We start from the raw sequence: 13,942 nt of genomic DNA, 5'->3' as shown, positions 1-13,942 counted from the left end.
AATGTTGTAAAAAACTGAAATTAAAAGAAACTTAATCGCACACAAATCATATTTGCATAGGCTACTACTCTGAATGGTACACCGATGTTAGTTACATCTGTGGAATTACCAACAATGAGACAATTATTTTTTACGACAAACAAGCAGTAATCGGTTCGTGCGATGTAAAGAAAAACTCGGTAATATTGATTCCAAAACGAACACGCAATTAACTAACTTCACACACTTTGCGGTTTTTGACTTAAAATACAAGCGCTTAAGTAGCATATATACAATAAGCTACTAATTAATTGTTTTTTCGTGTCCCCTACGCGAAAACAACAGAAAACAAAACAGGAAATTCCTAGATTCGTAGTTGACAAATGAATCAGAAAATAGATTGGCAGCGTAAGTGAGACAACCGGACATGTTGTTCACAGCATGAACTCAGTTAACACTTAAAGTATCTCCAAAGGAACGCAACACGTCCCTGAAGTTTGGACAGAATGCATGTGGTATTTTTAAATCGCCAATGTACTATAGGCAGGCTCTAAATTAGGACTTTTGTTTTGGGACATATACATTGTTTAGAGATGACCACGTGCTTCCTCCCTGAATGTAGGCTACAACATCTCTACTAAATCAATTTCAATATCAGTTGCTAAAACAAATAACTGAAAACTATGAATACTATAGGTTCTCTTTTAAGAAAGTTTGTTCCCTTTACCAAATAAAAATGGAATGGTCCTGGGACACTGAAAAAGTCCCAAATATTTTTTTTTGCATTTTTTGCTTTAACTTAAGTGCTGAACTTAATAATATTTTTATGTCACTCTTCGGCATAAAACCTAAGTGGGGTCAAATAATTTGGCAAAGGATTGTACCGTTTAAGTTTTCCGGTTTAGGTTCTGTTTAGGTTCGTGTTTTTGTTTTAAATCGGTTCAGTTCCTGTTTCGGTTCGAAGCAATTCAAACGCTCTGGTTCATTTTCGGTTCAACCAAAGTTGTTTTAAAATCGGTTCCTAAAATATCGGTTTGTGCTTAGTGAAAGTATCTTTCCTTAACTTAATACTGTGTATCTATAAATGTATAGAATAATTATATTTTGGTACAAATACTGTAACTCGTATTTTATCTGAAGTTTGTAACTCGTTTTTATCTAACCTTCCGTGTGGTGTTAAAAAGAAAACAAACAGCTATCATTAAAATTTCTGGACAGTAAAAATCCAACGTTTTGTTTATGAGTATATGTATTATTTTTCGTCATTTTCGTGCTGCTGCAGCCAGGGGGGCACGCGATCATGACCCATCAAACCACGTTAAGACAAGCAACGCTTTTCGTGTAGAAACTGTTTCTACTTTGTATTCTACTTTCGTAAGGACATCGGGCGTGAGCTCGTTCAAGTGCAGTTTGCATTACATTTATTGTCTTTCTCATAGTAAAAGAGTTTCTCATAATAAATATTTGCGATTCTTTTTGGGACATTTTCCCACAATAAAACATCATGTCATGGTATCCACCCAGTCGGCGATCAAGAGCCACATTTCTGGTGTTTTAAGTGCAAAGAGCCCAACACACCAACACACCTTACAAAAGGAGAACTGACTATATAACACGGGCCAACAAAAAATATTTTTTTAAAAGGCATGATATGTTAGGTCGATTTAGGGGTGTATCAGGGGAGCTGAGTCCGAAAATGCCATTACTTTTGCCTATTTGGCTCTAGTCTTTGAGATATTGCTTGATTTGATTGATAGTGAGTAACACAGGTTAAAGTGGGTAACATAGGTCTAAAGGGCTGGCCTCTCGCCCCCGTGATCATAACATTCTTGATTCGGCAATAAACACAATATTTTACCGGGACAGAGAATAAATGGTAATGCAATTTTTCACTCGAGAACATAATTTTGTGTACTGTAATAACATCGAAGGACTTCTTTTGTCTATGGGTCTATACTTGAATATAAACCAGAGGAATGAAGGTTATTCATTAACAGCTCCAAAAAAAGTTTGAAATGTGTGCTACTTCACAGCGGAAATAAGTTTGCATGTGTTCCAATTGGACACTCAGTCGTTTTAAAGGAACAGTACCAAACTGTAAAGATCCTGAAGAAACTTTCTTATACTAGAATAACTGGAAGATATATGCGTTTATTTAAAAATGGTCAAATTTCTCTTACAACAAGCTAGGCGGCTTCACCAAGTAACCCTGTTTTTTTTTTGCTACTGGACTAGCCGGGCCACTGATCAACACTGGATTAAAAAAGGAATGGCCCATACGTAAAAACAGCTTGTGCACGGAGATAAAGATAAAGACATTGTAGTACCTTTGGTCAGTCGTGATCGCATCATTTTACCCCCATAGCACTTAAAGTTGGGTTAGATGAAACAATGTATCAAGGCCTTGATAAAGATGGTGCTTGTTTTGATTACCTGTGCAAAGTATTTCCTGGTCTTAGTATTGAATAGCTGAAAGCAGGGGGAATTTTTGATGGGCCACAAAAACGAAATTTAATTAAAGATCACAGTTTTCAATCACATATGACTAAAGTTGAGAGCAGCCTGGCACTCTTTTGCATTTGTAAAAGGTTTTCTTCTCGCAGAAGTAATGCTTACGAACTTTTAAGCTCTTAGATCAAGGATGAGCATAAAAGTTTACCGTCCATTCAGTTGTAGCGAACCAGCGTCTGTATTCGTGATCGGATCCTGGGAAGATTTTAAAGAAGAAGCGCGGCCCAACGAACTGCTAGGAACTTTTTCGTGTTCCTGGGGGAAGGGGGATGGTGTGGCGAACCAGCGTCTGTATTTGTTATTTACCGTGCTGTGTTTGTTGTGCGTGTGCTAAAAGTCTGCTAAAGTCTTTCTGGCGTATTTCCTGTTCCCTGCATCCTGCTCGTTTACTGGCTAGTTTTAATCCCCAACGCATTCCCTTTTACTGGAACGTTAGTTGTATCCGAATTCTAAAAAACTGCAGTCAACAATGCACGCCTTACTGGCAACACGTGTTTTTACTGCGCTGTAAGCTCTTTTATTGAAAGCGAACTATGCTGAATTATGTGAATGTACAATAAATCTATAAGCGACCTGTCAATACGCCCTTTGAAATGCAATGACAGTTTGTTAGATTTCGATATAGTGGAGTTCAGATAGCACGGTGGTCATGTCTTACCTGTTGAAATACACATTGGGGACCCCGACTGAGATAACAACATGCAAATAAATCCTTCCGAATGAAATTTTATGCATACTGTCAGGTTGCATAGAAAGTATGAATTATCTTGGTTTGCTAGCGCAGTGTCTCGTTTGTAAGTATTTTTAAGTTACGCCGATCAGTTATGATATGTTGAAACGTTTGTTAACAAGTTTATGCCAGCGTTATTGCTTGTTAATTTGATGTTTGATTAGATCAGGGGTGTCCAACAAGCGGCACGCGTGCCAAATGTGGCCTAATAAAAAATGGCACGCAAGCCCTCCCCAAAAAATACGAAGTTTGTTATACAGCCAATTGCCATTGTTTGTTCACAATATAAAACAATCGCGGCAATCACGACAACTAACAATTACTTTTGATATAGTCACATTATACTGTGTGGAGGCTAGCATTCACATAATATTATATAGATTGGTGTGAACAAACAAAAGTCAGCTCAACGAGAGACACTTCGATGTAGTGATGCGCATTTCTACTATAGACAGTTTTTTTTTTCAAGTTTAAATAAACGTTCTTATTTTTGGTAAAAAAGCGCTTTTGTGATTAAAAAGAATTGGTTCGGTTACGAAACTTTGGCATGGGAAGAAGTTATAAGATAAAAATTGGCACGCCGGCATGGTTGAGTTGGACACCCCTGGATTAGATGTAATGCAGAGAAAATCGTTTGACGCTTTAAATTGTTAGTTATGCAAGACTGTTATAGTTATTGTTGCGAAATTATGGCCTTATTGGTAAAGTTTTAAAGGTGAAAATATTACGATTGAGGTTAAATACCTCTCGTGATATCTAATCTCAAAACCAATAAATGGATAGATTCTATCTCAATCAGCACTTACAGAAGTCGTTACTTCTAAAGTGTCAAAGCCACTGCGGCTACTGTTTCTGGTCACGTGTTATGGTGATTGATGTTTTATATCTCACCCAAAATAACCCGACCACTTTGTCTAAAATCCCTGCGTCACTTAACCGTTATGTTTCATTACAGAAGGAAAACAGAGCAGAAGGCCAAACCTTGTTGCCAATTCCCAACATAACGCGAGATTTATCTCATTTGTGACTGCAAGCGAGCATGCTCTGGGTATTATAAACCCATGATTACTAAGGCCTTTGATGCCTCATTTACCTTTCAGACGGTGTGAGATACCGTCATATGCTACATATGTAGCCCACATGAAGTTACTAGCATGCAGAGAGTAACTTTCCAGAATAACCTTTTGCGCCAAGGTTATTATGTCTGCTATTTAGGGAACCCATTTAATGTGGACTAGGCGATGTAATTTGTTTTCGCGTTTCTGACATTAGCACCTTACCCCCTTCAATTGGTATTCTAGAGCAAAAGACTCTAGGCAACTAACTACAGTTTTGCAATTTGAAATGAACTGCGTTTTAAGAAGGTCATTTTCTGCATTATAGGCTATTCAAAAGCGTTTTGCATTGTTTGTTTATTGTGCCTTTTAGGTACCATTTCAGACGTTACATCGTGTCTCACAATCAGCTACCCCTGGAGTTGTTCGTTGGCCGCCAAGACAAGGAATTCATGAAACCTCTTCGCTCTATTGAACACCACGATCCCCAACATGTGCTGTTTCTATATTGCACAAATGTCCGACGTTCTGCGTTTGCTGGTCGACTCGTGATCGGATCCTGGGAAGATTTTAAAGAAGAAGCGCGGCCCAACGAACTGCTAGGAACTTTTTCGTGTTCCTGGGGGAAGGGGGATGGTGTGGCGAACCAGCGTCTGTATTTGTTATTTACCGTACTGTGTTTGTTGTGCGTGTGCTAAAAGTCTTCTAAAGTCTTTCTGGCGTATTTCCTGTTCCCTGCATCCTGCTCGTTTGCTGGCTAGTTTTAATCCCCAACGCATTCCCTTTTACTGGAACGTTAGTTGTATCCGAATTCTAAAAAACTACAATCAACAATGCACGCCTTACTGGCAACACGTGTTTTTACTGCGCTGTAAGCTCTTTTATTGAAATCGTCTTACCTGTTGAATTATGCACAGTCAATTGGATCGCTTGACTAAAAACCTCGAAACATAAGTGAGGAACAAGCTGAAAGGTTTCACCAAGATTTCAAATAAATGGAAGAGAGATATCAAGGTAGATGGGGTATCGTATGATGGCAGATTACTGCTGGTGCCTAATGCGAAGCTGTCCACAACAATACTGCAGGCGAAAGTCGTACAAAAGGGCTTTCCTGCAGATGACTTCGCTAATTTGAGTAAATAACTAGAGTCGCAAGTGTGTTCACTTCAAGCAAGTTTTAAAGTGAAGAAGGTTAGTCTCACAAATTTCAATATGTTAGGAGAAACTGACGAAAATACGAATAAATGGGTCTTTTTTTGTGTTAAATATATGGAAAAAAATAGATTTATTCAGCACTTATTCATTTAGCTAATCTCTTTATGCCTTTACCTTCTGCTCATTGTTGTGGATTAAGTGCAGATAGACTTGTTGCAACATTTAATATAGGCTGTTGCGTCGTTATTTTGTCTTATTTTCAACAACTGCAGAACTTCGATCGTTTTCCTCTGGTAACCAGTGTTCAATAATGTTCTAAAATTATGCTTTTGCGCCGAGTTTTTATGACATCATAAATGAAAAGAGACTTCCGTCCCCGTGGCGTTTAACTCTCAGGATTTTACTTCTAAGTAGAGAGAAAGGTAGGGCAGTGGTATACCAGGATACAGCAGCTAACGACATTTTAGCAGTAAACAGCAGTTACTATAGGGGAGGTGCGGGACCAATGGAACGAATTTTTTTTTCCGTAATATCTTTCGAATTACAACTCAAAAACACTCGCGGTTATTTTCTTTGAAAAGCTTACAGCTATGGGTATCTACATGGAAAAAATAATGGAAATCTGACATATCCTTCTAAGTTTTTTTTAAATATAAAAAACCTAACTTTTTGTTCCATCGGTCCCACCCCATAGGACCTATGGAACACCCCATAGGACCTATGGAACAGAGCATGACTGCATCTAAAACAACTGCGCTGAGTATTGCTGAAGTGCATAACTACTCAGTTAATGGTGTAGAAACAATAGCACAAGAAAATGTATTTTCAGAAATAAAATAAAAACACATGGAAACAAGCACAATATGCTGAAATGATATTTTTATTTTTGGTAGAATTTGCAACCCAGGTTTATTATATCCATTGTTTTTATTTTTAGGAGAACATATCTGCAAATATAATAATAGTCAAATGTGCGATTTTGTCGGGTCCTGAGTCCGGCCCTGACTCTACAGTCTGTATTCCGCCAAATTACGTAACTAAATACGTTGGATATTCAGCAATCCACTCATAGGGATGTCATATAATTCATCCACTCACAATAAATAGTTCGAAAACATCCACCATATGCTATTCCGCTGTTACACACTGCAATTGACGGCAATATCATATTTTGGTACTGCGCACGTCGGATTCGGGACTCTGGTAGTATTACATGGTCTTACTCGAGGCCCGAGTCCAACCCCGAGTCCGCAGCCCTGGTCCTCAGTGAACAACCTCTTATTAGATGTTCTTGTCTTAAAAGTTGGCATACTAACCTTAAAATCTAAAAATATGATCACAAAATTATCGAGAAACCAATGGAACAGACTGTTCCAAAGGTCCTCTAATCGCCATGTTTAATAAAAACACTCATGGCTAGCCAGTACTCGTACCAAATTAATCAAACTAACTTTCAACATGTACCTACCACAAAAAAATATTCACTGATTTACAATTACCTAAAGACTATCAAAACACCTTACGAATACCAAGCTAAAAAGTACATTTTTTACCTAGAAAAGTGAAAAATTGGAATAAATCAACCATTTCCAAAAGCACGCTATAGAACTTTTTGGACAAAGTTCTGTACACAAAAACTTCCAACAACCAAAATTTTCTTTAGTTTGGCCAACAGGGGGCGCAATATGCCAGTGTTGGCTGGCGCTCTATCTGTCAAGATGGCAGTTAGTTTTGCTATGGAAAAATCAAATTTGTAAATGCAGCTATTATTGCTCTTTTTCTTCTATCCTGTAGGCTCTGTCTTTTAAAGGAGTTACTCTTTAATCAAACAATTGTTTGACACAGAGCGCACAAAGATTGCTAACTAAGGCTTTAAACGCAATTTAACTAAAATACTCGCATTCCTGAACGCATGCGAAGTACCAAATTTTAAAACTGATACAGCCGCCAACTCGAACTTGCAAAGGTGGAATATTTTCCAACCATGTATTGTGAGTGAGTGAGATATATGACATCCATATAAGTGGATTGCTGAATATCCACGTTATTCTAGTTACGTAAATTGGCGGAATACAGGCTGTAGAGTCTGAGCCGGACTCGGGACTCGCACATTTGACCAGGAGGAATCGCACATTTGACCAGGAGTCGTACTCAGATATATTTTTTGCCGGAGTCGGACTCGGGTTATTTATAACCGATTTCGCAGCCCTGAAGACCTCAATTGAAATAAAATCAAAGTCGAATTTAAACGAAATTAACATCGATTCCAGATTAGCGATAACAAACGAAATACGGTACAAACCGTATAAAAAAGGCCTAAAGGTGTAGGAAAAATACCAAAATGTATTTAACATCAAAATCCGTCAGAATAACAGCACCTCAGACTATCGGAACAAGATCAAAAGCTGTCGAAATAAGACATAAAGCTGCCAGAGTAAGTCTATAAACTGTTGAACCAAAGTCCAAATTTTATTAGTCCAAAAGCTAATAAAGCAAGGCGTAGAGAATGCGAATATAGGTCCCAAAGCCGCGAGAACAAGTTTTTAAACTTTTGAACTAACACCTAAAGCCGAAAATTACATCGAAGCAGTCGAAATAAGACCAAAAGCCGTCGGAATAAGTGTTACAGCCGTGGGAATAAGGCTTGAAACCATCCAAACAAGATGGAAAGCCTTCGGAATAAGACCGCCCAGAAATAGTTCTAAAACTGTTTGATTCAAGCTTAAAGCCTTTGGACTTAGACCTAATCCCTTCAGAGCAAGACCTAAAATCGTCAGAATAAAACCTAAAGCTGTTGGATTCAAACCTAAAGCCTTCGTACGTCGACCGAATACTTTCAGAACAATACTTAAATCCATCAGAATATGACCTAAACCGTCGAAATAAGTTCTAAAGCTGTCGAACAAAGGCTTGAAGCCGTCTAAACAAGTTCAAAAGCTGTCGGAATTAGACCCAAAATACCAGAATAAGTTCTTAAACTGTTTCATTAAGACCTAAGGGCGTCGGAAGAAGTTCTAAATTCTTGTCAGTTTTGGGCGAATTTATTCAGCCCAAAGGTCACAAACTCGACGAAGTGCAATGTCAGCTAAAATAGACTATACATGTCGTTATTTCTACCAATAGTTAAAATAGACTATAAATTGTCGTTTTTTTTTCATCCATTTAAATTGAAAGTTTTACCAATTAAACCAAATCAAGGCATTTTTTTCATACGCGCGATTAGACTGGTTTTAATCTACACTTTGTGATGGCATACCCGAAAAAAATATGGCTGGCCAAAAATATTCTGGACCCGCCTGGGGATACTCCGTATATGCAGATACATCGAAAGGGTACGCAGCTAATAAAACAAGTGTTTGAACCCTTGGCCAGAGATTCTAAAGTTTTTGTGCTAAAATGTGTAATGGTTAGAGGTTTCGCGGCAACGTTTAATTTTGACTGGTTCTGTTACGATAAGCTGTAAGTCTCTTCCTACTTATTTAGGTCTTATTCTGTGGGTTCGTGGTGTTACGACGTGGTAATTAGTAATTATTCTGACTGGTTTCGTTCTTGTTCCGAAGAGGTATGAGATTATTCCGACAACATTCGGTCTCAGTCCGACGAGTTTAGTTCTTTTTCCGGTGTCTTTAGATTTAATTGTGTCGGGTTTGGTTCATATTTCGACCAGCTCTATGTCTTATTCCTACGGCTTTACGTTTAATTCTGAATGATATTTGTTTTATTCCAAACGGTTTTGCTTATGTTCCGACAGGATTTGGTCGTATTCCGACTAGTATACTTCTTAACTACGGCTTTAGGTCTTATTCAATCAAGTTTAGGAAATATTACAATATCGGCTTTAGGTCTCATTTTAACTGGTTTCGGTATTATTCCGACAAGTTTAGGTCTAATTACGACAACTTCCTGTCTTATTCCGACGAGTTTCAGTGTTATTCTAATCGCCATAGGTCTAGTTCTGTAGGCTTTCAATCTAATTACGACGAGTTTAGTTCTTATTCCTATACGTCTTCCTTATTTTATCGGGTTTCGGACATGTTCCGACAAGGTTAGGTTTCATTCCTACAACTGGTTTCGGTCTCATTCCAAAAGGTTTTGCTATTATTCCACCAGGATTCAGGTTTAATTTGGCTGATAGGTTTAGTTTCGACGACTTTAGGTCATATTCTATCGGGTTTTAGTCACCTTTCGACGAGTTTCATGTAGTATTCTGACTGATCTAGATCCTGTTCTGTCTGGTTCTGGTCTAATTCCGAAAGGGTTTATTGTTATTCCAACCTTTTTCTGTTTTATTCCAAAGACATTGCGTCTTATTTTGACGCCTTTTCGTCTTATTTCAAATGGCTTCGGGCGTTTTCCAACTACTTTAAGTCTAATTTTGACGGATTTAGATCTTGGTGTGGCGTGCTTCGCCCTTATTCCGAAGAATATTGGTTTCATTCCGACTTTTCCGATGGCTTTAGGATGTTTAGATCCTGTTCTCATCGGTTTTGAATTTAGTCCGGTGGTTTTAGAACAGGTGTTAGAAAGTATTCGGTACGGTTTTGGTTTTATTCATGCAGGTTTTATTGCAAAATATAAATTATTCAATGTAGGTTTGACCCTTATGTCAATATTGCCCTTGCTGCGCTATCGGTGAATTTTGTTCCGGCGTTAAAGTTATTCCGACATGGGCCCAAATACCTTGATATTATGCATATATAAACCGGTGTTTATATTGCGGCATCGTTCGTAGTGTGTGCTCCCAAATCAATCAAGTGGGCTCTACTTTGCAATATGCAGCTTAAAAACAAAGCCCATTTAAAAAAACCCTTGGTAATGCTTATAATTATTACTTTTTACCAGAAAGTCGAACCGGAACCGAACCGAAACATCATAAACCGGTTTTGGACCAAATATTTCCGAACGTGAACCGTTTTTTGTAAGATTTTAAGGAGCCGATTCGGAACTGAACCGAATATTTTGAAAGAACCTGAAACTACATTTATTGACTTAAATTTTTGTTTATCTGCATCTCATATTGTCTCTGAACCGTAACTTTATAAACAGATTTTGGAAACAAATTTGTTCGAACCAGAGCTTAACCCGACCTTTTAAATTGCTTGAAACCGGAACTGAGCCGGATTCAAACAAATCCTTGAACAAAACCGAACCTGAACCGGAAAAGTCAAACGGTTCGACTCCATGCTTTCTACTTATTAAAACAGACAGCAATAGTGATTGAAAGTTTAAAACGCGTCTAATTTAACTAGAAGAAAACAATAATATTTTAAGACAAACGCCAACTGTTATTTGCAATGAGGATTTGTAAAACAAAATCCAAAACAATTAAGCTGATAGGCTTTTGATATTTAATTAGTAATGAATAACGATAGACATTCTTTAAAAGACATTGATAGAGCAAAGTTGCGACTTATCTGAATGACTCTAGCCATAAGACCGAACAGCCACATAAAACAGATTAAAGCAGTGGTTCTTAAACTAATGGGGGGCGTGTGAGGTTCACTAGGGGGCGCGAGTTTTGCAAACCCCTTGAAACGACTACTAAAGCAGAATATGTATTTTAAACAGTTGCAATAATCATACGAGTCGTCAAGTTCGTCAAAACAAGTGCTGTTAATACGAAATTGTTTATTAAGCTGTGTCAAAACATGGACTCCAATTATAAAATTCTACTGTTTCATACATCCATTTGATGGTTTTCAAAAGGTAATATGTTAGCTCGAGTGTATGAAATAAGAGACGAACTAAAACTATTTTTGGAAGCTCATGGGAAAAATGATCTGCTTCTGTCATTCACTTGAAAAGTTTAAGTTGGAGTTGGCCTACCTCGTGAATATTGTCGAAGCCCATAATAATTTAAATCTGCTCCTGCAGGGCAAAAATTTTTGATTTTAAAACAAGGTGGAGCGCGAGTTTTGTTGGAATTGTAGAAGGGGCCTGTCTCAAAAAGTTTTAGAACCACTGGGTTAAAGAGTCGCGTGGAAAGTAAATATCTCCGAAAGTTGTGCCGCTAAAGTCATCGCTTGTATAGTTAATATCAATCGGGCTATGCTTTTAGTATTCGATAGGTTGAAATATAACCTTTCGATTTCAAAGTCCTTAAACAACATCCATAAAATTCACGTTGGCAATCTAAAATTTACACACACGCCTTGTATTTGCTTCACCACACCACCAAACATGCTTTTTAGCAAAATATATTCATGAAATATTAATATTCATGATTATGAATATTTATATTCAGCCCTATTATAACCTAACTATTGACCCTTCTCTCTGAATTTTTCACGGTACAGACTACAACGGAATAGGCTAGTCTTCAAAAAGCAATCACTTGTAGGATCGGGCTAGTTTTTTATATTTGAAAAAATTTTTTTTTGAAAAAATGCTAAATTTTTTACGACATTTCGTAAACTAATCTCTAGGACTAAGCCTATATACCTCATGAAGCTTTTTTTAGGCTAAACTTTCGTCTGGTCCTTTGGGTTCCGGTGATTTGATCAAAGATACCATACCGAAAAATAACCGAAGCGTTTTTCTTGAAATTCGGACAAAGATCCCGATGATTTGTGAAGGCAATTGATGCCTCTTTCAGACAAATGAAATACCACCGCGGCCATTTAAGTTACCAACTTTACATAGTGTAACTTTTTAGTTTAACATTTGCGCCAAGGTTAAAATATCATTTTAGGGATTACAGTATATATGGACACGGCGTCCTGGTTTGTTTTTTGAATTTCAGAGATTTGCCCCTTTTGAATTCCTCAATTTTGGTATAGGCTTCTAGAGCAATAGACGTTCTAAGCAAATGACTGACACCTTTGTCTTTCTGCCTTTCCAAAAACTCGGTCTTCAGGAAGGAATTTTCTGTAACAAGCTTTGGTAATTGTACTTTGCACATAATTCATTTGTTGTTAATTCGTAATGGGCTAGCAAACAAGGTGAAAAAAGGGGAACAGAGAAGGTTTTTTTGATTCATGACGAGAAAGCTTCTAGAAACTCCCTAAAAAAGTCCCCGAAAATTAAACGTGTCCAACACGTCATAATGACGTCATTCATATTCCTTATAGGCTCAAAAATTGTTTCTAGAGTTCTAGACACTCGCGATTGGTCTTAATTTAAAGAATATTATCAAAAAAAAGTCAATTGAGTCCAATCGATTAAATCAACTTATGACGTATTTAAGAAGAAAAAAACTGTAATTGATGTAACATTTGCTCTTAGCGCAGGCTGGTAAGAAGGACCTCGAATAGAAACTGAAGCTTACATGTACAAAACATTAAATTGTTATAATAATAACACATGATATGACATTTATTACGTCACTGGTTAGAGGCAGTGGAGGGATTCAGACGGTCCGCACCGGTTCTATAGAACCGTCTCACGAAATGTTAAGACATCAGCGAACCGGTTGGCATTACTGGTTACTGTCAATAGATTTTTGCCTTTTATTTAATACACCGATTTCGCACGTAACACTTGTGTACATAGTGTTAATTTTTATATTTGTAATTTTCCTTTTGTGATTGTTTGTCTAAAAAATTAATTGTTGCGTCATAAGTACAAGTCATGAGACGACTGCTGCTTTCAACAAACCGGAAATATTGGGTTCGCGGCATGACAAACGCCTTTTTTGCTTGAGTCGCTGATGGTCTAACACTCTAACATCACAAACCAGAGCTTAATATAGATACAACCTCGGCACCTTTATATATTTTTAATACCTAGCGCTACGCACTGACCCATACATCGCCTTTTTTCGCTGCTATTTTTTGTCCTTTTTTAATTTCTTTTTACGTTTTATCGCTTTTATTTTCACTTGATTTTTACACTGATGATGGCATGAGTAATTGCTGAAACGTCTGTAAAAAAATGTCGATTTTATCGAATATTATGGCTTTGATATTTTTATTGAAATCACTTCTGTTAATTTTCAATAATTTATGAGCAAATATAAGCACCACATGGATGTAGTTAACACTTGTCACTCATAGATTATCGCCCAAGGTTTCGTTTTGGACAACAATATTTCTACAGGTCATTCCCTTGCATTAACCGCATGCAAACGTACATAGCAAATTATGCTTCCTGCGCGTACATTTTACGGTTGTACATGTCGTTGTAAAATTACATCGTATCGCCGGATATTCTGTGGAGCTGCTTTTAAATCTGTCATTAATAAACTTTGTTTCATTGATGTTTTGTGCAGCACAATATCTCGATCTTTCCCCTTTTGAACCTGAAAGTACGTGCGCATGCCATGATATTTTATAGCAGCGGATGTAGTGGGCAAATTTTGAGGTTCAACCATAGAAACCTTAAATAGAAGGACTAGTAACTCGCACTCTCGGGTTACGAAACTTGGGTCCCAATCATAGACACCTTAAATCAGAGGTTCCCAACGTGGGCGGTACCGCCCCTTGTGGGCGTTGGCGAGTTACAAGGGGGCGTTTTGGGTCCGTTTCTAATTTGGGGGGCGCTGAATGCACTTAAGGGGGCGTTACATAAAACC

General features: G+C 37.6%; 1 pseudogene; it reads left to right on the top strand.

Moving 5' to 3' along the window:
- Positions 1-2,370: 2,370 nt before the first annotated feature.
- Positions 2,371-5,410, top strand: LOC146148669 (uncharacterized; annotated as a pseudogene).
- Positions 5,411-13,942: the final 8,532 nt, after the last annotated feature.

This window comes from Ascidiella aspersa, chromosome 4, assembly GCF_963924565.1.
Source record: "Ascidiella aspersa chromosome 4, kaAscAspe10.2, whole genome shotgun sequence".
NCBI classification, from domain to species: domain Eukaryota; kingdom Metazoa; phylum Chordata; class Ascidiacea; order Phlebobranchia; family Ascidiidae; genus Ascidiella; species Ascidiella aspersa.
This window is presented reverse-complemented; position numbering and strand designations above follow the sequence as displayed.